Raw genomic sequence first — 24,102 nt, forward strand, 5'->3', positions numbered from 1 at the left:
TTACAAGCCACATATTTAAAACAGAGCAATATCTACAGAGTAAAGGGAAAAGGCTGGAACTGAATCTATTATGCTTCAGATGAAATTTAAAAAAAAAAAAAAAAAACCAGGGGTTGCCATCCTGACCTCAGATCAAGCAAAAGTAAAAATTGATTTAATTAAAAGAGATAAGGAAGGAAACTATATCTTGCTAAAGGGTACCATAGATAATGAAGTAATATCAATATTAAACATATATGCACAAAATAGTGTAGCATCTAAATTCCTAAAAGAGAAGATAAGAGTTTCAAGAAGAAATAGACAGCAAAACTGTAATAGTAGGAGATTTCAAACTTACTCTCTCAGAACTAGATAAATGAAACCAAAAAATGAATAAGAAAGAAGTTAAAGAGGCAAATAGAATACTAGAAAAACTAGATATGATAAATCTTTGGAGAAATTGAATGGAAACAGAAAGGAATACACTTTCTTCTTGGAAGTTCATGGAACCTATACAAAAATTTAAATGCCAAAAAGCAGAAATGGTATATGCATTGTTTTCAGATCATGATACAATAAAAATTACTTTCAACAAAAGGCTAAGGGAAAATAGACCTAAAAGAAATTGGAAGCTAAATAATCCAATCGTAAAGAATTAGTGGGTAAAACAGCAAATCATAGACACAATCAATAATTTCAGACAAGAGAATGACAATAATGAGACAACATAACAAAATTTGTTGGATGCAGCCAAAGAAGAAATAAAAAGAAATTTCATCTCTCTAGATGCTTACTTGCATAAAATAAAGAGAAGTTCAATAAATTGGGCTTAGAACTAAAAAAGCTAGAAAAAAAAATTTAAAGCCCCAAATACCAAACTTTAAATTCTAAAAATAAAAGGAGAGATCAATAAAATTGAAACTAAAAACACTATTGAATTAATAAATAAAACTAAGAGTTTGTTTTATGAAAAAATCAACAAAACAGATAAACCTTTACATAATTTGATTAGAAAAAGGAAAGAGGAAAATCAAATTGCTAGTCTCAAAAATGAAAAGGGAGAACCATCCACTAATGAAGAGGAAACTAGAGCAATTAGCAGGAGTTACTTTGTCCAACTTTATGCCAATAAATTTGACAAACTAAGTTAAATAGAGTTATACCTACAAAAATATAGATTGCCCAGATTCTGGATTACCAGAAGAAGGAATAAATAGTCCCATTTTAGAAAAAGAAATGGAACAAGCTATTAATCAACTCCCTAATGGAGATGGGTCAGATGGATTTACATGTGAATTCTATCAAACATTTAAAGAACAATTAATCCTAATACTATGTAAACTATTTGAAAAAATAGGGAATGCAGGACTCCTACCAAATTCCTTTTATGATACAGACATGGTACTGATACCTAAACCAGGTAAGATGAAAACAAAGAAAGAAAATTATAGACCAATCTCCCTAATGAATATTGAAGCAAAAATCTTAAATAAAATATTAGCAAAGAGATTACAGATAATCATCTCCAGCATAATACATCATGTCCAAGTAGGATTTATACCAAGAATGCAGGGCTGGTTCAATATTAGGAAAACAATTAGTATAATTGACTATATCAATAACCAAATTAAGAAAAAAGATATGATTACCTCAATAGAAAAAAAATTGATAAAATCAAACACCCATTCCTATTAAAAACACTGGAGAGTATAAGAATAAATGGACTTTTCTTAAAAATGATCAGTAGCATCTATTTAAAGCCATCGGCAAGCATCATATGTAATGGGGATAAACTGGAACCATTCCCAATAAGATCAGGAGTGAAACAAGGTTACCCACTATCACCATTACTATTCGATATTGTATTAGAAATTCTAGCTTTGGCAATAAGAGAAGAAAAAAAGATTAAAGGAATTAGAGTAGGTAATTTTGATTTGTGGAGGAGGAAGGAATTTGTGACCAAAGAAGTACTAGATATCATTATTGATCATAAAAATAGATAATTTTTCTTATATTAAAGTTGAAGTTTTTGTACAAATAAAACTAATGTAGACAAGATTAGAAGGAAAGCAATAAACTGGGAAAACACTTTTATATCTAAAGTATCTGATAAAAGCCTCATTTCTAAAATATATAGAGAATTAACTCCAATTTATAAGAAATCAAGCCATTCTCCAATGGATAAATGGTCAAAGATATGAACAGACAATTTTCAGATGAAGAAATTGAAACTATTTGTAGTCACATGAAAAAGTGCTCCAAATCAATATTGAGCAGAGAAATGCAAATTAGGATAACTTTGAGATACCATTCTATACCTGTCAGATTGGCTAAGATGACAGGAAAAGATAATGACGAATGTTGGAGGGGATGTGGGAAAACTGGGACACTGATATATTGTTGATGAAACTGTGAACGGATCCAACCATTCTGGAGAGCAGTTTGAAACTGTGTTCAAAAAGTTATCAAACTGCATACCTTTTGATCCAGCAATGTTTCTACTGGGATTATATTCCAAAGACATCTTAAAGAAGGGAAAGGGACCCACATGAGCAAAAATGTTGGTGTCAGCCCTTTTTGTAGTGGCAAAAAACTGGAAACTGAGTGGATGCCCATCAATTGGTGAATGGCTGAATAAGTTATGGTGTATGAATGCTATGGAATACTATTGTTCTGTAAGAAACGACCAGGAGGATAATTTCAGAAAGACATGAACATTTCAGAAAAACATGAACTGATGCTAAGTGAAATGAGCAGAACCAGGAGATCTTTGTACATGGCAACAACAAGACTATATGATGATCAGTTCTAATGGACTTGGCTCTCTTCAACATTGAGATGATTCAAATCAGTTCCACTTGTGCAATAATAAAGAGAGTCATATACACCAGAAAGAGAACCATGGCAACAGAGTGTGGAACACAACATAGCATTCTCACTCTCTCTGTTATTTGCTTGCATTTTGTTTTCTTTCTCAATTTTTCTTTTTCTTCCTTCTTGATCTGATTTTTCTTGTGCAACAAGATAACTGTATAGATATGTATACATATATTGGATCTAACATGTATTTCAACATATTTAACATGTATGGGACTATCTGTAAGCTAGGGGAGCAGATGGGTAGAAGAAGGGGAAATTTTAAAACAAAAGGTTATGCAAGAGTCAATGTTAGAAAAATTACCCATTATGCTTTGTAAATAAAAACTTTAATAAAAAATGAAAAAAACCTGTTGAAAACTACATGTATTTGGAAAAAAATAAAATATTTTAAGTTAAAAATAATTCATAGGCCTAGAAAACACAAGAATAGCAAAAAAATTAATAAAAATATGCAAAAGAAAGTGATGTAGTTGTACTAGGTCTCAAACTATATTATAAAGTTGAAATTATTGAAACAATCTAGTACTTGCTAAGAAATAAAGTGGTGCATCGATGGAATAGATTAGAACAAACTACATTAGAGTAAATAATCTGATATATTCTATTATATGGTAAACCCAGAGATCCAGGCTTTTGTAACAAAAACTTATTACTTGAAAAAACACAGATTAATTTGTATGTTTCCAGCTTATCAAAATATTTATGAAATTCTTATTGGTGAGTAATAGGTCTTTAGTGTTTCATGCTATTTGAGAGGTTCATTGCTCCCAAATTTCTTCCCATGGAATGTTATAAGACTCATTAGAAGAACAAATCCAAGGATTCCAAAAACTCATAAAAATATTAAGAGTATAGGCTGCAGAGCTACACATGTTAATTTTATTAGGCAAGTTGATCCTGTAGGGAAATCACATCATTATAAAGCTGTCACATCTGTGTATTGGGAATGAATATATCAGTTCAAAAAACAAACAGTTGTTTCAGATAACAAATTGATGAAAAGCAACAAGTAACTTGACTGATACGACTAAAAAAACTTATATTACCTGTTTCTGGTTGTGGACTACCAACACTGAATAAGAAGACACAGGTCACCTTTCAGATTCTTAGGTCCAACTTAATTGACTCTTACTGGAGGTAAATATTTGCATGTGCTTTTAAAATAGCTTTACATCACATAATTTTATTGTGTTATTTATTGTTATATGTTAATTTTATTTGTTTTCCTTTATATTAAATAAGTATTTATGAAGTGCATACTAAAATGTTAAAAACACAGAGACAAAAAAAAAATCCCTGAACTTCAAGAAGCTTCTATTTTATTAGGGGAAAGCAACATATGAATATTATTTTTATTTAGGCCTGTCCAACTTTGTGACCTCATTTGGGCTTTTCTTGGCAAAGATACTGGAGTGCTTTGCCATTTCCTTCTCCAAATTCATTTGATAGATGAGGAGGCAAATAGGGGTAAGTGACTTACCTAGAGTCACACAGCTAAGTATCTAAGGGAAGATATTTGACTCAGAGAGATGAGCTTCCCTATATATAGCTATGTACTTAAATATATACATAAGTATGTATACAAAGTAATTGTAGGTGGGGATGAAGAGAGCACTAACAACTTAAAATAATCCAAAGAGCCTTTTTCCTTTTCAAAACACTTTTATATGTTATCTCATTTTTATCCTCTCCTTCAACAATCCCAAGAAGGGATACTTAGAGTTAAGTGCTATCTTAATCTTCCTGATTTCTGTTTCCAGAGAGCTACCAAACTCTGCAATCTCTCTTTTGATTTATGCTCTGCACAATGGCAAGAGGACACAACCTTCCTGAGCTTAGAGCCTAGATTGGTTGCCACAATCTCAAACACCTATTTCCAATAATGCAATTCTGTCACACAATTCATTCTTTGCTTTTGCATTATTTTTAGTCCTCTATAATTTCTCCTGCTTTACTCTTCCCTAATTTCTATGAAATTAAGAAATTTTACAGCTGGAAAAGAACTTTATTTTTTTATTTGACAGATGAGGACAGTGAAGACCAAACTTTTTTTTAACTTAAAACATTCATTTTTTAAATATTTATTTTTAAATTATTTTTTTAAAATTGTATCCAATTGGTACAACATATCATTCTCTCACAAATAAGGCACTGGCCTAATATAATTGCACATCAAAAAGATAACAATACTTACATAAAATATATCTTGTCTTCAACAGTAACAACAATAAACAAATGGAACTCCTAGATTTATGCCTCATTGAAACACCAAAGTTTCACATTTAACAAAATCTTTGATGTTTTCAAAGTACTCATTGTTCATTCTCTATTTGATTATCTTGCCATCCTGTGTAGGAGTCAGGGTCGATATTATTATTGCTGTTTTGAAGATTGACAAGAGAAAGTTAGGTGAGTTGCCCAGTATCACACAGCTGGTTAGCAGATTCCAGATTGGAATTCATGGCTCTTAAATCCGTGTCCAATATTTTAGACAACAATGCCTTTTCACTAACATAAAGAAGCAATCTCAATAATCCATTCATAGATTCACAATGTTTACATTTAGCTGTTAATGTTTTAAAAAAAAAATAATGAATTAGGAGGGGTGATTAAAACTATTCCCCAGATAACATGCCCTGTTTAGACTTAAGAAGTTCTTAATGATAGAACACATAGGGGTTAGGGGAAGAAGGGAAAGGATGAACAAATATAATTTGTGATAGAACAGTTCCATATTTTCAAATCCCTGCAGTGAATGAAGGATAATAAGCTTAACTGGAGAAAGAGAATGAGAAATCACAGGATTCAATAGACTGAAACAAAATCCATCATGCAGTAAGCTAATAAAAGAGTCATAAACAATGATTTGTTTTCAACATTGGCTTCTGCTGTGCAAAATAAAATGGTTCAAACAGTAGGAGAAAGAATAAGCAGGAGGAGCACCAAGATAGAGTCTACAGAGAAGGTAAAAAGATAATAGCTTTTACTTTGTTTTTTTTAAAGCAACCTGCAGAATATAGGGTACTCATGCCCCCAAATTCATTCTTCTATAATTGTACAGCCTGAACTATTAACCTCTTGCCACTGCCCCCCACCCACCCAAGTCTCATCTTCCTCCAATCCATCCTTCACAAAGCTGCTTAAAGTTTTCTGAAGCACAATCTACCATGTCACTTCCCTACTCAATCAGTTCCAAAAACTCTGGATGATCCATAGGAGGAATATAAGCTCCCCAATATGGCATTGAAAATCCTTTATATTTTGGACCCAATCTCCGTTTCCTGCTTGATTACTTATTGTTCTCCTTTCTGCACTCTAACATTCAGTCAAATTGCACTCCTTTTTCTCATAAAAGATACTTCATGTTCTGTTTTACTGATTTTTACCTCTATCTTTGGAAACCTCTAGTTTCCCTCAAAACTCAGCTGAAGCATCACTTTGTACATCAGATCTTGTCTGTAGAATCCCACATTACTCACACAAAGATATTAGTACCCTATTTCCGCCATCACTTTGAGTCTTTTTTGTATAACAAGAACAGGGCTTAAACTTTTTTTTTTTATCCATGACCTCTTTTTACCTGAGAAATGTTTGCACCTTCCTGTCTCTAATCTGAACTGAGGTGTTTCTGGCAGCATTCAAGCATTTGAAGTATGAAATGCACATAATACATGTTCAGAATGAAAGCTGCAGTGAAGTCGCCCAATGCAATATGGGCAAGAGTTACCAGAGACACTTCTGATTCATTATGTGTTTGATTTTGAATTGATTTTTTGTTCTTGCCTTAAGAAATCTTTTACTCTTGCCAAATTTTTCATGACTCCCACATTTAGTTATGTAATTTCACATGGGGTCATGACCCAAAGTTTAAGAAGGTTTGATATATAGGCAGCTTGCTATAGTGACTATATAGGGAATCCTTGAGTCCAAGTGACATCCCTGACCCATGCTAGGTGAATGATTCTAAGTAAGGTACCTAAGCACTTAGTGGTCTAGGCAACTCTCTATGACAAATGCAGAGATGGTACTGCCTTGTTTTAATAGTTCCCACACCTACATGCTTTCTATATCAACAAGTAACAGGTCTAATCTTTAGCTATGTATTTGTATGTAACTATAAAAAATGACCATTGGTCCCAGGAACTAGGGAGAGTACTCTCCTTCCTGTCTCCACTAAGGGGATCTTCTTGGGTTTGAATTCAGGCATAGGATAAAATTACCTAATGCCATAGCAATCACTGGAGATGCTGTGATATGAGGCCAAACAGCATTGTTACTATCACAAATGCTTCTACGAAAAGCATGGTTGAGCTGAAATAGGAACGAATGGGCCTGAAGTAGCAACCAATAGCCAGTCAGAGGAAATAAGGTTCGTCCGCAGATTATGGGCTTGCTCTGAAGGATTTAGTGTCTTCAGATGGCAGGTTGCTGATCTCTCGTGAGTGGAGGATAAAGGTATTCCTAATGGTAGTGATCTGCTAGAGGAAATAGCTTAATTGATCTTGATTCATGGATTTAATTTCTATGTACGCCAACATTATATGTCTTATGCAATATATACATATTATGTATTATGTACTATTATGAATTATATTAGTTTAAGATATGCATGTACTCATTAATGTTTAACAATATATTATATTAATGTATTTAGTAATATATACTTAATATGTATATTATTATATGATAGAGGACTATAAACATATGCTCTATATACATAAATATATGCTAATACATTAATGTATTAGCCTGGATCTTAAATAGGGGTTAAAACTCTTTCTTGAACTCTCTAGCTCTTTGTACCACTACCATCCACAGGCTCCCCAAATATAATCCCTTAAAACTTAGATTTGATTTACATCTATGATCTTCCCAAAAGGATCAAGTAGAAAAATATTCAATATGTTATATAAATCAAGTATAGGATATTTATTTTATACACTCAAAGAATGCTAATCCAGGAGATTCATAAGCATATATTAACAGACTTAAACAAACAGCAGTAATAATTTTTGTTATATTTTCTTAGCAGATTGATACTAAAAACACACACACACACACACACACACACACACACACAAACTAAAATGGAGCTTTTTGTCGGATTTCTGAGTTGGCATTTTATCTTGACCTTAGATCTGCACTGTTTAAATAAATCCCTCCAGGCCCATGATTTCTGATGACCCAGGCTAAAGACTGGGCTCATCCTTTTGCTAGTTATCATCTTCTCCAAACAATACTGATGGATTTGCTGAATGCTTCTACTAAATGCAGCCACTACTGACAAGATCTAGGAGTTTACCACTCTTATAACTCCTAAGATTGTTACCAAGGTTAGAAAGTATCCATCTTGAGATTATTACTCAAGGGGAAAAAATAAAATATCAGGGGTTAGAGATCTTTTCTTAAATTGGTCTAAGTCAACATATGAACTTGATCTGGTATTCTACAAGCACGAGGGAAGGAAAACCCCTTACTTATTCTTCAGAGCTGAGGCTCAAGAGTCCTGACACAAATTAAAAGGTTGAGAGTATATACATATATGTGTGTATGTGTGTTTGTGAGAGAGAGAGACAGAGACAGACAGAGAGACAGACAAACAGACAGACAGAGACAGGGAGATCAGAGAGAGACCGAAAGACACACAGAGAGAGGCAGAGAGACAGAGAAGCAAAGAGAAAGAGAGGAGAGGAGAGAGAGGGAGAGTAATAGAGATAGAAAGAGAGATACACAGAAACAGAGACAGAGACATGGAGATTCAGAGAGTAAAGTCATTTCAGTTAGGAATCAATCAGTCTTAGGTGGGTTATTCCTGGTTTAGTGACCAATCATCTTTGATACAATTCTGATGCAACCTCTCCTTTCCTCCTTCCCACATCATTGAGAGACATAAATCTTCCAAGGCAGATTTAGGATTTCATGGTATGTATTGTAGCCAGAAAAGATCAGGAGAAGTCATTTATAAAATATAGAGAGAATTAAGTCTAATTTATAAGAATACAAGTAATTCTAGAATTGATAAATGGTCAGAGAATATGAACAATCAGTTTTCAGATAAAGAAATTAAAACCATTTATAATCATGAAAAAATGCTCCAAAATAGTACAGAATAGAGAAATGCAAATTAAAACTCTGAAGTAGCTCCTCACACCTATCACATTGTCGAATATGATTTTAAAAAAAGAAAAAAAGATGAATGTTGGAGAGGATGTGGGTGCATTGCTGGTGGAGTTGTAGCTAATCCAACCATTCTGGAGAACAATTTGTAACTATGCCCAATGAGATATAAAACTGTGCATGTCCTTTGACACAGCAGTTTTACTACTGGGTCTGTTTACCAAAGAGATTAGAAAAAAAGGAAAACTACTCACATGTACAAAAATATTTTAGCAGCTCTTTTTGTGGTGGCAAGGAATTATAAATTGAAGGGATGCTTATCATTTGGGGAATAACTGAACAAATTGTGGTACATGAATGCTATAAAATACTGTTATTCTTTAAGAAATGATGAGTAGCTATATTTCAGAAAAAAACTGGAAATACTTAGATGAACTTATGCTGAGTGAAGTGAGAAGAATCAGGGAAACATTGTACATAGTAACAACAAGATAGTGTGATAATCAACTATGATAGACATAGCTCTTTTCATCAATATAGAGATCCAAGCCAATTCCAATAGATTTGTAATAAAAATGTCATTCACATCTAGACAAAGAGATATGGAGACCGAATGGAGATCAAAGCATATTATTTAAACTTTTTTGTCTTTTTCTATCTCACAGTTTTTTCCCCTTTTATTCTGATTTTTTTATAACATGACCAATAACAAAATAATGTTTTGACAAAATAATGTTTTGGTCATGTATACTTATTGTGTATCTAATTTATATTTTAATGTATTTAACATCTACTGGTCATCCTGCCATCTAGGGGAGGGAGTGGGGGGTAAGAGGTGAAAAATTGGAACAACAGGTTTGGCAATTGTTAATGCTGTAAAGTTATCTATGCTTCTAACCTGTAAATAAAAGGCTATTAAATAAATTTAAAAAAAAAAAAAGGATGAGATGAGAAACCTGAAAAAAAAATTTATACTTTGGTGTCCTAGAAAAAAAGATGCCATAAATCTTTTATTCTGGCAAATGTCAGCATAAAAGATTCAATGGCAATTTTTCAGTTTCATATGTTCTCTTTTGATCATCTTCCAGTTAGACTAATGCCAAACTGAGAGAAGAATATTGAACATGCCTGTCATTGTTGTGTTACTATCCATGTCTTCTTGAAATATGTTTCTTTTGTGAATTTGGATATCAAAGCATTTGAAGTACACATTTATTTCCAATATTGGTTTATTGTTAATGGTCCCTTTCAGCATAATGAAGTGTCTTTTTTTATCCCTTTACATTTTTTTGAATGTTTGTTTTTGCGTAGCCAGATAACATGCATTCCTGCTTTTTTGGATTCATTTGATGCATCATAATAATTTTCTCCATCCCCTCAGTTTTATTTTATCTATGTCTTTTTTTTACATATACATTTCTTATACCCAATCTACTATGCTTTTTGACTTTATTGGATCATTTAATCCATTCACATTTAAAATGGTTAGAGTTAGGTTTATATTTTCCTCCACTTAACCTTTAATTTTTAAAAGTTATTTCTCCTCTTCTGCTGTAAAAATTATGACTCTTCAGTTACTTTAGCTTATTTGTAAGGGGCCCCTAATTTTATCAATTCTATTCCTCCCACTCCTGATCACCTTCTCCCATTAGTTACCCATATCTCTTTGGGGTTTTACTTAGTAGTTCCTTTTTATTTCCTGATTTTATCTGTTTTTAATTCTCTCTCCCACCTCCAGTCCCACTGTAGGACCCAACTCTTTTACCATCCGCATTCCTAATTAGACAGTCCACCAGTGATCTAGTCTTCCTTGGGTTACATTCTTTTCTCCATTAGCCTCAAAACCTCATCCCTGGGTTGATGCCTTCCCCCCTCTATGAGATGATATTTGCTCCTTGATGTCCCAACTCTCCTTCTCAGGGTAGGACAAATGGTGTTTTCAAGCAATCAGATCCCTCAGACTTCACCCAATACAAGATTCCTAAGTTCCTTCACAAAACATTTCTCTTCAACTATAAAAGCATTCATCAATGGATGCCTCTTCCACTGTGAAAAGAAGGTACCTCTCTCTTCTCCCCATTTTTCATTTTTCCTCCTTTTCTTCTCCCTCTATCCTATAGGTTCTTTTTTAACTTGAGACTACATTTCTCCTCATTTCTAGCCCTCAGTTTGACTTATGTATATTTCCTCTCTTTCTACTTGTTTCCTCTTTCCCTTTATGCACTTTGTCATATTGTAATGTAATATATGTATATAGATATATATTATATACAGATTTATATGTATACTATCCCCCACACACATATACACATATATTCATCAGAAAGCAGAATGTCACCACATTCTGCCCACAATGTTCCAGATCTATCTCTTCACTGTTAGCTCCACCCAGTATTCTTGTATACATTTTAAAAAAGCATCTCTCCTGTTTTGTTGCTATTGCTGTCCTTGGTTGTGGCATTCACTTACCCCTCCAGCATTTCTGCTGTGTAGTGTATTTGGGAAGCAAATCTCTTTAGATCTGGTTTTTCTTTTTAAGAATGTTTTAAATGACTCACTATTATTGAATGTAATTTTTCATTAATAGTTAAGCAAATATTTAGAGTATGTCATCCTGGTATGCCTCCTGGTCTCCAATGATCTTCACAATACATTTTTCCATTCCTTCTTGAATTTTGAGTGTATGAAAAATAGACTTGTGTTATTCACATTCTTTTTCCTTTTTATTTGAAGGTCTTTCTCCTGATTGCTTGTAGAACCTGTTTCTTAATTGAGCTATTAGATTTAACCACTCTATGTCATGGGGTTTATAGATTTTTTTTTGCTTGATTTTGGTTTTTGGTTTTTGGAAGTAATCTATGAATTCTTTCATTTGGTATTTTATTTTCTGTCTTCAGATGTTCTTTACAATTCTCTTATTTCCTGAATTGTGTTGTTAAAATTTTTCATTGTGTGGATTATTCTGGGAAACCTATTCTCAGAGCATAAAGCATAGAGCACAGAGCATAAATTCTCTTTTATAATTCTAATTTTCTTTTAAAGCATTTAAGAATACTTTAATTGAAGTTTTTATTTTCAAAACATATGCAAGGATGATTTTTTTTCAACAATGATCCTTGAAAAACCTTGTCTAATTTCCCCTCCTTCTTCTTTCTCCCTCCCCTAAATGACATGTAATCCAACATATGTTAAACGTGGAAAAAATATGTTAAGTCCAATATAGGCACAAATATTTATACAATTATCTTGCTGCACAAGAAAAATCAGATCAAAAAGTTTAAAAGATGAGAAAGAAAATAAAATTCAGGTAAACCACAAAAAAGAGTGAAAATGCTATGTTGTAACCCACCTTCACTTTCCACAGCCCTCTTTCTGAATGTAGATGGTTCTCATCATCACAATGTCTTTGAAACAGGCCCGAATCATCTCATTATTGAAAAAGACCCACGTTCATCAGAATTGATCATTGAATAATCTTGTTGTTGCCATGTACAATCATTCCCCCGGTTCTGTTAATTTCACTTAGCATGAGTTCATGTAAGTCTCTCCAGGCCTCTCTGAAATCATCCTGTTGTTTGTTTCTTATACAACAATAATATTCTATAACATTCATATACTATAACTTATTTAGTCATTCTCCAACTACAAAAAGGGTTGCCACAAAAATTTTTGCATATGTGGGTCCCTTTCCTTCCTTTAAGATATATTTGGATATAAACCCAGAAGAAACAATGCTGGATCAAACTGTATGCATAGTTTGGTAATCTTTTGGGCATAATTCCAAATTGCTCTCCAGAATGGTTGGATCGATTGACAATTCCAACGACAATGTATTAGTGTTCCAGTTTTCCCACATCCCCAACAACATTCATCATTATCTTTTCCTATCATCTTAGCTAATCTGAGGTGAATAATGATAACTCAGTTGTCTTAATTTGCATTTCTCTAATCAACAACAATTTAGAGCACTTTTTCATATGACTAGAAATAATTTCAATTTCTTTATCTGAAAATTGTATCCTTTGACATTCATCAACTGGACAATGGTTTGAATTCTTATAAATTTGAGTCAATTCTCTATATATTTTAGAAAGGAGACACTTATCAGAACGCTTGAATGTAAAAATGTTTTCCCAGTTTATTATTTCCCTTTTAATCTTGTCTGCATTTTTGTTTGTACAAAAACTTTTTAACAATATAATCAAAATTATCTATTTTGTGGTCAATAATGATCTCTAGTTCTTCTTTGGTAACAAATTCCTCCCTTCTCCACAAATCTGAGAGGTAAACTATCCTATGTTCTTCTAATTGCTTTATAATATCACTCTTTATGTCTAAATCATGAACCCAGTTTTGATTATCTTGGTATATGGTGTTAAGTGTAGGTCAATGCCTAGTTTCTACCATACTAGTTTCTAATTTTCTCAGCAGTTTTTTTTTTTTTTTTTTTTTTTTTTTTTTTTTTTTTAGACAGTGAATTCTTATCCCAAAGGCTGGGGTCTTTGGGTTTGTCAAATACTAGATTACTATAGTCAATGACTACTTTGACCTGCAAACTTAACCAATTTCACTGATCTGCTACTCTGTTTGTTAGCCATTACCAAGTGGTTTTGATGACTGCTGCTTTATAATATAGTTTTAGATCTATAGGTTAGGACACCTTCATTTGCATTTTTTCATTAAATCCCTTGAAATTCTTGACCTTTTCTTCTTCCAGATGGATTTTGTTATTATTTTTTCTAGATCTGTAAAATAATTTCTTGGGAGTTTGATTTGTATGACACTAAATAAGGAGATTAATTTAGGAAGCATTGTCATTTCTATTATATTAGCTCAGCCTATTCAAGAGCCCTTGATATTTTTTCACTTGATTAGATCTGACTTTATTTGTGTGGAAAGTGTTTTGTAGTTGTGTTCATATAGTTCCTGACTTTGTTTTGGCAGATATATTCCCAAATATTTTATATTATCTACAGTGATTTTAAATGGAATTCTTTTGTATCCCTTACTGCTTGACTTTGTTGGTAATATATAAAAATGCTGATGATTTCTGTGAATATATTTTTTATCCTGAAACTCTGCTAAAGTTGTGAATTGTTTCCAATAGTTTTTCAATTGACTCTCTTAAGGATCTTTAAATATGCCATCATATGATCTGCAAAGAGTAATAATTTGGTTTCCGCATTACCTACTCTTAATTCCTTTAATCTTTTTTCTTCATTTATTGCCAAAGCTAACATTTCTAATGCTATAATGAATAATATGTTCACAATTACCATTACTATTCAATTTTGTATTAGAAATGCTATCTTTGGCAATAAGAGTTGAAAAAGAAATTAAAGGAATTAGAGTGGGTAATGAGGAAACCAAATTATCACTCTTTGCAGATGATATGATGGTATACTTAGAGAACACCAGAAATTCTACTAAAAACCTATTAGAAATAATACACACCTTTAGCAAAGTTGCAGGATACAAAATAAACCCACATAAGTCATCAGCATTCTTATATATCACTAACAAAATCCAACAGTTAGAGTTACAAAGAGAAATTCCATTTAAACTAACTGCTGATAGTATAAAATATTTGGGAATCTATCTGCCAAGAGAAAATCAGGAAAAAACACTTTCCACACAAATAAAGTCAGTTCTAACAAATTGGAAAAAGATTAAGTGCTCTTGGATAGGTTGAGCAAATATAATAAAGATGACAATACTACCTAAACTAATCTCTTTATTTAGTGCTATACCAATCAGACTCCCAAAAAACTATTTTAATGGCTAGAAAAAATAACAACAAAATTCATCTGAAAGAACAAAAGGTCAAGACTTTCAAGGGAACTAATCAAAAAAGAAAATCAAATGAAGGTGATCTATCTGTACCAGATCTAAAACTATATTATAAAGCAGTGGTTACCAAAACCATTTGATATTGGCTAAGAAATAGACTAGTTGATCAGTGGAATTGATTAGGTTCAAAGGACAAAACAGTCAATAACTTTAATAATCTAGTGTTTGACAAACCCAAAGAAACCAGCTTTTGGGATAAGAATTTACTGTTTGACGAAAACTGCTGGGAAAATTGGAAATTAGTATGGCAGAAACTAGACATTGACCCACACTTAACACCGTACACCAAGATAAGGTCAAAATGGGTTCATGATCTAGGCATAAAGAATGAGATTAAAAATAAATTAGAAGTACATAGGATAATTTACCTCTCAGACCTGTGGAGGAGGAAGGAATCTGTGACCAAAGAAGAACTAGAGATGATTATTGATCACAAAATAGAAACCTTTGATTATATCAAATTGAAAAGCTTTTATACAAACAAAACTAATGCAGACAAGATTATAAGGAAAACAATACACTGGGAAAACATCTTTACAGTCAAACATTCTGATAAAGGCCTCATTTCCAAAATATATAGGGAATTGACTCTAATTTATAAGAAATCAAGCCATTCTCTAATTGATAAATGGTCAAAGGATATAAACAGACAATTTTCAGATGAAGAAATTGAAACTATTTTTAGCCATATGAAAAGATGCTCCAAGTCATTATTAATCAGAGAAATGCAAATTAAGACAACTCTGAGATACCACTACAAACCCCTCAGATTGGCTAGGATGACAGGAAAAGATAATGCTGAATATTGAAGGGGATGTGGGAAAACTGGGACACTGATATATTGTTGGTGGAATTGTGAATACATCCAGCCATTCTGGAGAGCGATTTGGAACTATGCTCAAAATGTTATTAAACCCTTTGATCCAGCAGTGTTACTACTGGGCTTGTATCCCAAAAATATCTTAAAGAAGGAAAAGGGACCTATATGTGCCAAAATGTTTGTGGCAGCCCTCTTTGTAGTGGCTAGAAACTGGAAACAGAGTGGATGCCCATCAATTGGAGAATGGCTGAATAAATTGTGGTATATGAATGTTATGGAATATTATTGTTCTGTAAGAAATAACCAACAGGATGATTTCAGAAAGGCCTGGGGAGACTTACATGAACTGATGCTGAGTGAAATGAGCAGGATCAGGAGATCATTATATATTTCAACAACAATACTATATGATGATCAATTCTGATAGACATGGCTCTCTTCAACAATGAACCAAATCAGTTCCATTTGTTCAATAATGAATAGAACCAGCTACACCCAGTGAAAGAACTCTGGGAAATGAGTGTGAACCACTACATAGCATTTCCAATACCTCCATTTTTGTATGCCTGCATTTTTTATTTCCTTCACAGGTTAATTGTACATTATTTCAAAGTCCAATTCTTTGAAATTATTAATAAATTAGAGGAACACAGGATAGTTTACCTCTCAGACCTGTGGAAGGGGAAGGACTTTATGACCAAAGAAGAACTAGAGATCATTACTGATCACAAAATTGAAAATTTCGATTATACCAAACTGAAAAGTTTTTGTACAAACAAAAGTAATGCAGATAAGATTAGAAGGGAAGCAATAAACTGGGAAAATATTTTTACAGTCAAAGGTTCTAATAAAGGCCTCATTTCCAAAATATATAGAGAATTAACTCTAATTTATAAAAAATCAAGCCATTCTCCAATTGAAAAATGGTCAAAGGATATGAACAGACAATTCTCAGATGAAGAAATTGAAACTATTTCTAGTCATATGAAAAGATGCTCCAAGTCATTATTAATCAGAGAAATGCAAATTAAGGCAACTCTAAGATACCACTACACACCTGTCAGATTGGCTAAGATGACAGGAAAAAACAATGATTGTTGGAGGGGATGCGGGAAAACTGGGACATTGATGCATTGTTGGTGGAGTTGTGAATGAATCCAACCATTCTGAGAGTACTTTGGAACTATGCTCAAAAAGTTATCAAACTGTGCATACCCTTTGATCCAGCAGTGTTACTACTGGGATTATATCCCAAAGAGATTATAAAGAAGGGAAAGGGACCTGTATGTGCACGAATGTTTGTGGCAGCCCTTTTTGTAGTGGCTAGAAACTGGAAACTGAATGGATGTCCATCAGTTGGAGAATGGCTGAATAAATTGTGGTATATGAATATTATGGAATATTACTGTTCTGTAAGAAATGACCAACAGGATGATTTCAGAAAGGCCTGGAGAGACTTACATGGACTGATGCCGAGTGAAATGAGTAGGACCAGGAGATCATTATATACTTCAACAACAATACTATATGATGACCAGTTCTGATGGACCTGGCCATCCTCAACAAGGAGATCAACCAAATCATTTCCAATGGAGCAGTAATGAACTGAACCAGCTACGCCCAAAGAAAGAACTCTGGGTGATGACTAAAAACCATTACATTGAACTCCCAATCCCTATATTTAGGCCCACCTGCATTTTTGATTTCCTTCACAAGCTAATTGTACAATATTTCAGAGTCTGATTCTTTTTGTACAGCAAAATAACAGTTTGGTCATGTATAAAATATACATATATTGTATTTAATATATACTTTAACATATTTAATATGTATTGATCTACCTGCCATCTGGGAGAGGAGGTGGAGGGAAAGAGGGAAAAATTGGAACAAAAGATTTTGCAATTTTCAGTGCTGAAAAATTGCCCATACATATATCTTTTATGTAAAAATTATAATTAAAAAAATAGTCTAATAAGATGAACATACCATATATACTAAAAAGGTAGTGCAGTATCCACTGGCACTGGAGTCATGTAGACCTGAGTTCAAATTCATTCAGTCTCACATATTTACTATCTAGATGACTCTGAGCAAGTTGCTAAACCCTGTTTATGTTAGTTTCCTTTTCTGTAAAATGAGCTGGAGAAGGAAATGGAAAACCATTCCAATATCTTTGTCAAAAAAAATACCCAATGGGCTCAGAGGCAGACACGATGGAACAATAGAAGAAACCCAATTATAAACTTGAATGTTTTAAGGACATAGGGAAGGACAAGTCAGAAAGTTCTAGGGGTATATGAAGGAGAAAAGAGAATTTTTATAGGGAATTGGGGGGGGGGGGAGGTTGAATCCTGAGACTCCGGAAGAAAACGTGACTATTTCTTCCTTGCTGTTATCTTAGAAAGCCAAGAGTTTTCCTTATCTGATGTGAAGTAAGAGGCTGGCTCTTCTGATTGCAGATATCTCTGCCCAAAAGTGATGGCTTTGCTCTCCTTGCACATTTTCTTAATTTTGTAGCTCAATAAGTAAATATATTTAAATATTACTTTATAAGATGTGTCGCATTGATGTACATTTCTGCTACAGCTGGAAAGTCATATTTATTATTTCAGAGATGTTTCTAGTTAGAAAAATTGTTGGATGTGGTAGCACACCCCTGTAATTTCTACTGCTGAGGAGGCTAAAACTGTTGGTTGCTTGGAGCTCAGGAGTTCTGAACTGCCTTGAGTCAGTACTAATTCAGCACCCAGCTACCTGTTGTTGTTGTCAGTAGCCAGAGGAATAGTATAGTGATTAGAACATCTAATATATTTCCTGATATGGAGGCCCATAGAACTCTGTAACTGATACCAATATGCCAAACTGCCAAGATTTTTCATTATGCTTTTTTCAAAATTTAATAGTATATATTCTGGAAATGGACTCCAAAGTCAATTTGAGTGCTCTAAAGAAACTATGAATAAATGACTGGTAAAAATTGGGGTGGGGGGAAACGTGACTTTTCTAACATTTTACAAAGATACAAAGTTTTTATATCTAAATAAGAAGATAAAACATAGAAAGAAAACTAATGAATATTGACATAAAAAATTTAGAATTAAACATCAGTACCAACTATTAAACTAAATTTTAATTATTTATTATCAATTAAATATATAAATTACTAAATTAAATATTATTGATTAAATAATTAATTGTTAATCTATTAAAATTCAGTATTAAATTATTTAATTGATTGAATTAATGTTGAATTGTTTAAATTAAACATTTAAAATAGACTACAAATATATTAAGAAGATTATATTGTATGACGATTTGATTTACATTAGTTCATTTTACAGAGGAAGAAATAGGAATGAATGAAGCAAATAGAGTTAAATGACTATAATAGATTAGATTTATAATTCAACACAAGATTATGCATATAATAAAACATGTTAGTAACATAAAATATAAAAATCAAACATGGTTATACTGATGAATGCTAATCAAATGTGCATGTTTACAAAAAAAGCATTGTCCTAATGTTGTGAGTCTACTTGCCCTATGATGCCCATTTCTATCATTGTGTTGCAGGGGGTTCAAGCATACAGGAAATCAGCATCAGTTAGGTAAGTTACTTGATCAGTCTCCCAATGGCTCCTGTTTGCTGTTTGTTTCAGTACTCACTCCATGCTAGCTATGTACAGTTATCCAAACATTAATAAAGAAATGCATTATTTCTTCTGTACTTCTTTCTCAGAAACTATATAGTAACATAAATCAACAAATTTATTATTGCTACTTAACAGGACATAGATGCTGTCTAAGAAAGGAAGGAAATTGTATGTCATATCATCCATCATTTCAAAGAAAGATCACTAACTCCTTTGGAGGATTAGCATGAGTGCTCATAAATCTAGCCCCACACAGAATAGAATTAATTTATTCTGAGATGGCAAAGAGGGTAACACTAAAGGAAATCAACAAAGATGTCAACTAGGGCTAAGTGATATATGCTTGCTTTATCTTAAAAAGGGAAATAAGAAAGGAACAAAGGAATTTCTGGAATTAGTTTCTGAAAAATATATTTCTAAACAGAAAAATAAAGCTTAATACATCCATCAATAAAAATGCATTGGTTAAAAGCCTACTATGTGTGAGGCACTGAGGATACAAAAAGAAGTTAAAGTTAAACCCTGCCCTCAAGGAGCTTACAATTTAATTATGTATACTGCATGTTCAACATTAACTACAAGTGGGAACCAAGAGTTGTCAGTACAGTGTATTAGCCTTGCAAATAGCTTCATAGGTCAATAATACAAGTGCTGTCCATAGTGTTAAAGTTTTTCCTAGATAAAGATTTTCTTGTAATTGTTTTTCAGTCACATTCAACTCTATCATTTAGAGTTTTCTTGGCATGGTTTGACATTTCTTTCTATAGTTCTTTTTACAGATGAGGAAATTGAAGCAGATGGGATTAAGTGACTCGTTCAGATCATACAATTAATAAGTTTTTAAGACTAGATTTGAATTAATGGAGATGGACTTTGTTGATTTGCCCAGTACTTTACCCACTCTTCCACTTAGTAGCACCACCTAGGTAATGGCTTGCCCTAAAAATACACTTTAACAGAGAAACATGAGTCCTGCAAATGACTCAGATTTGAGAGTCCAGTGGAAATAATCCATCAGCCATTATTAACTATAATTGTCCTCTAGGCCAGGGCTTTTTAACTTTTTCCACTCATGACCCCTTTTCACCTGAGAAATTTTTATTTGATCCTAGGCATATAAATGTATAAAATGAGCATACAAATAAAAAAATTACTAACAATAAATCACAATTTTGCAACCACTATATTCAGCTAAGAGACCCCATATATGGTTATGACCTATAGTTTAAGAAGCTGGGCAATCTCTCAGATCCCAGAAAGCATCCTTGAGTTTGAATCATGATTTTAATTCTTTTGGTGTCTGATAAGACACTTATCTGAAACATGAGGGAGTCAGACCAGAAAACTTGTGAAATCTCTTCTTAATCTAAGTTTATGTTATGATTCAGAAGCCTTACTTGTCATGGTCAGAGGGCTGAGGTGATTGTCCAGAAAACAAGAGTGAGTAATCATTATTTCTATGAAAAATAGTTCAAGCCAGGGCTTGGTAAATACAATGTGATGGAGCCAATAAATTAGCACAATGTCTACCAACAGATCAATTTAATTGGAGCTCACACTCTAGATGTGAGTGGCCTGCCTCTACACCAGCTTTTCTTTATTTGCTAAAATATTCATTTCCCATCTGGATGTGTTCCTTTGGGACTTCTTTGAGTTATCCACTGCATCCCAAGAAGTTTCTTACTGGGAAAATTTCATCATTTTAAAAGCTCCATTCAGCTTTGCTACTCATACCTTTTCTCAATTTTACCACTCTGATTGGAGATAGAGCCATGAACCCCAAAATTTCCATTTAAAGAGGGGGCCTCAATAGATAGTAGATAGAGTACTACCCCTGAAGTCAGGAGGACCTGAGTTCAAATCTGATTTCAGACACTTAATACTTCCTATCTGTGTGACCCTGGGCAATTCACTCAACCCCAAGTGCCACAGCAAAAAAAAAAAAAAAAGCACATATTTATACCTCTCTGAGGATTGGGGGAAGGGGCAGTCCTCTAGGAACCTGGCATAATGGGATTGGCCTGAGAAGAGGGAGGGAGGTATGCTAGGCTTTGAGAGCACTAAGGAGGGAGACATGGTACCTGGGGTCAGACACTGCCTGTTGGGGCTATGCCCTACCTCTATGTAAGACTCGCCTGCATCTCAGTACCTCTCATCCCTCAGGTCCTCCCACATGCCTTGAACTGCATTTCTTGCTCCTAGAGGCTTTTTAACCCTTACATCTCCCCCTCTTTTATTAATAAAACCAAGTGTTGTCATGTTGATGAATGAGAAGCTTTTCTATAAGCACCTCTAAAGAATTTTCTAAGAATATGTATAAAGCATCCTAGCAAAATAGGCAAAAGCAAAAGAAGCAACAATATAAAAATGGCTACATAGAGCCCATGGGATACAATAGAAGGGGATGGGAAAGGAAATATGTTGGATCCAATCACTAAGCCAGCCTGGCAAGGGTTGTCATCTCTCTGCTTTGGCGCTGTTTTGGGCGTTTCTTATATCATCTCCTTCTCTTCTTTTTCAGCCCAAATCAAATAGGGGAAACTTTCCTTGTTCTTCTTTCTGGACTCCAGCAGCCTTTCCCATCAAGATCTGCAAGACATAAATATCCCGGCCCTCTCCAAAGTACTAAGGAAGGACCTTGCCAATGTCCTTCCTCATCCTTCCAAAGGACCTTTTGAAAGTTCTCTAGTGCTAGAAGCGCCATTTTTATGGAGCTTAGTTTTCTGTCCTGTCTATAAGATTGTGCCAAATGTATCATTCCTAGAGAGAGGCTGGTATCCCTATCCAGGCACAAAAAATTGTAAGTATATAAAGTCTTACCCACATCTGCCTGTGTGGGCCATTGGGGATTCTGTCTACTTCCTCCCCCTTTTGGTTCAGTAAGGGTGGCCTTCAGAGTATGATGGACCTGTTCTACTAGGGCCTGACCTGTGGATTATAGGGAATCCCCGTAACATGTTAAATGGCGAATGTGGTGAGAAGGTGGCCATCTGTGTAGAGGTATAAGCTAGCCCATTGTCAGTCTTTATGGTATTAGGAACTCTGTGAGAGAAGAAGCAACTATACAAATGTTTAATGACTGAAGGAATGTTCTGACCACTGTGGCCCAGAAAAGTGTCAATACAGATGTGGATGGCCACACAGCCCACATGTGTCACATCCATTTGCCACAAATCATTGGAATAAACCCCAGGGATTAACTAACTCCTTTCCTAGGTGGAGGAAGGAGAAACTGTTCCCAGGTTAGGCCATAAAGGTGATGTAGAGAATTAGCAGGTAAATGGAAAAATTCATGGGCACATTCAAGGGGTGTGGTGACTATGAGAAGAGAACATTGTAAAGCACGGTCCAACACCTTAATGCCCTCAAACATGCCTTCTCCACAGCATTGGTGAGGGTGTACATGCTGGACATAAATGGATGTTCCTAGTCTGTAAAAACAGCTGCAATTCAGCCAGAAGGTCAGCAACTGAAGAATTCTGAGGTTATAAGACAGAATCCTCAATGTTTCTGAGCACTTGGACAGCATATAAGCTATCTGATAGGATGTTAATGGGCTCTGGGTATCTCTTACATCCTTTTAAGATGTCATATAAAGGTTGCATCAAAGAAATAGGAATAGGGCCATGAATCCTTAACCACTGAATTTGTCCAAATAGTTTCTGAAATAGGTTCAGAGTATTTACTCTGTCTAATTGTAAGTTAGGTATCTGATTAGTAACTGTAGAAGTTCCCATGCAGAGTCCCAGGTAAATGATGGGATACTTATGTTGGCTCTTTTCTGGGGCTACCACCAGTCCATGTGGAGAAAGAACGCTTATAGTCTCCTTCAGCAGAACAGTGAGATCTTTCCCACTGCTCATTGATAACAGTATCATCCATATAGTGCAGCATCATGGCATGAAGCCACACCTTTCTAATTGGCTGTAGCACTTGCACTATGTACACCTGACACAAGATGGGGCTCCAACACATCCCTTATGGGAGAACTTTCCATTGGTAGCACAGATCAGGTCCTGCATTGTTTATGGAGGGAATGGTAAAAGCAAATCTTTTCTTGTCCTCTGGGGCCAGAGGGATGGAGAAGAAACTATCTTGTATGTCTATTACTGTAACTGGCCAGCTGGTAGGTACTAGATTAGGAGATGGCATATCAGGCTGTAGGGTTCCCATAGGTTCAATTATAGCATTAACAGCCCTAAGGTCCACTAGCATTCTGAATTTTCCATATTTTTTCTTTATAATAAATACATGGCTATTCCATAAGCTGGACATTGGTTCTAAATGTCCAGCCTTCCTCTGTTGTTGCATAATTTCATGTAAGGCTTGGGCTTTATAAACTAAGAAAGGCCATTGGGGCACCTAAATCAGGATGTAAGATTTCCATGTTAATGGTGTGGGTGGGATATGAAAAGTGGTACCCAAACATCCAATGACCCCAATTAAAAATCCTGTGGAGATGGTATATAAACTGAGCCCTGACAAGCCTTCAATATATGTCTGCCCCATTGATTGTACCTGAGACCTGTGACCACCAGGGGTTGGAATACCCCCCCCCCCATTTGTCTGCAAACTGCCAGGGCAGGTCTTCTGCTGCAATCTCTTTAGATATAGCAACTGCGAGGGCATCCATTTGAAAGGCACTGAAGCCAACATTCTCACATCTCTTTATCATCTCTTCCAGGCCAGCCTCCCCATCTAAAGTAAGCATGAACTTCTGGCAGTTAGTATTAGCATTCTCCCGGGCCAGTTTCTGTATCAGGAGGCTGGAGGATTCTCCTCTGCCCACTGATCTCTCAA

The sequence above is a fragment of the Sarcophilus harrisii genome, chromosome 1 (assembly GCF_902635505.1).
Source record: "Sarcophilus harrisii chromosome 1, mSarHar1.11, whole genome shotgun sequence".
NCBI classification, from domain to species: Eukaryota; Metazoa; Chordata; class Mammalia; order Dasyuromorphia; family Dasyuridae; genus Sarcophilus; species Sarcophilus harrisii.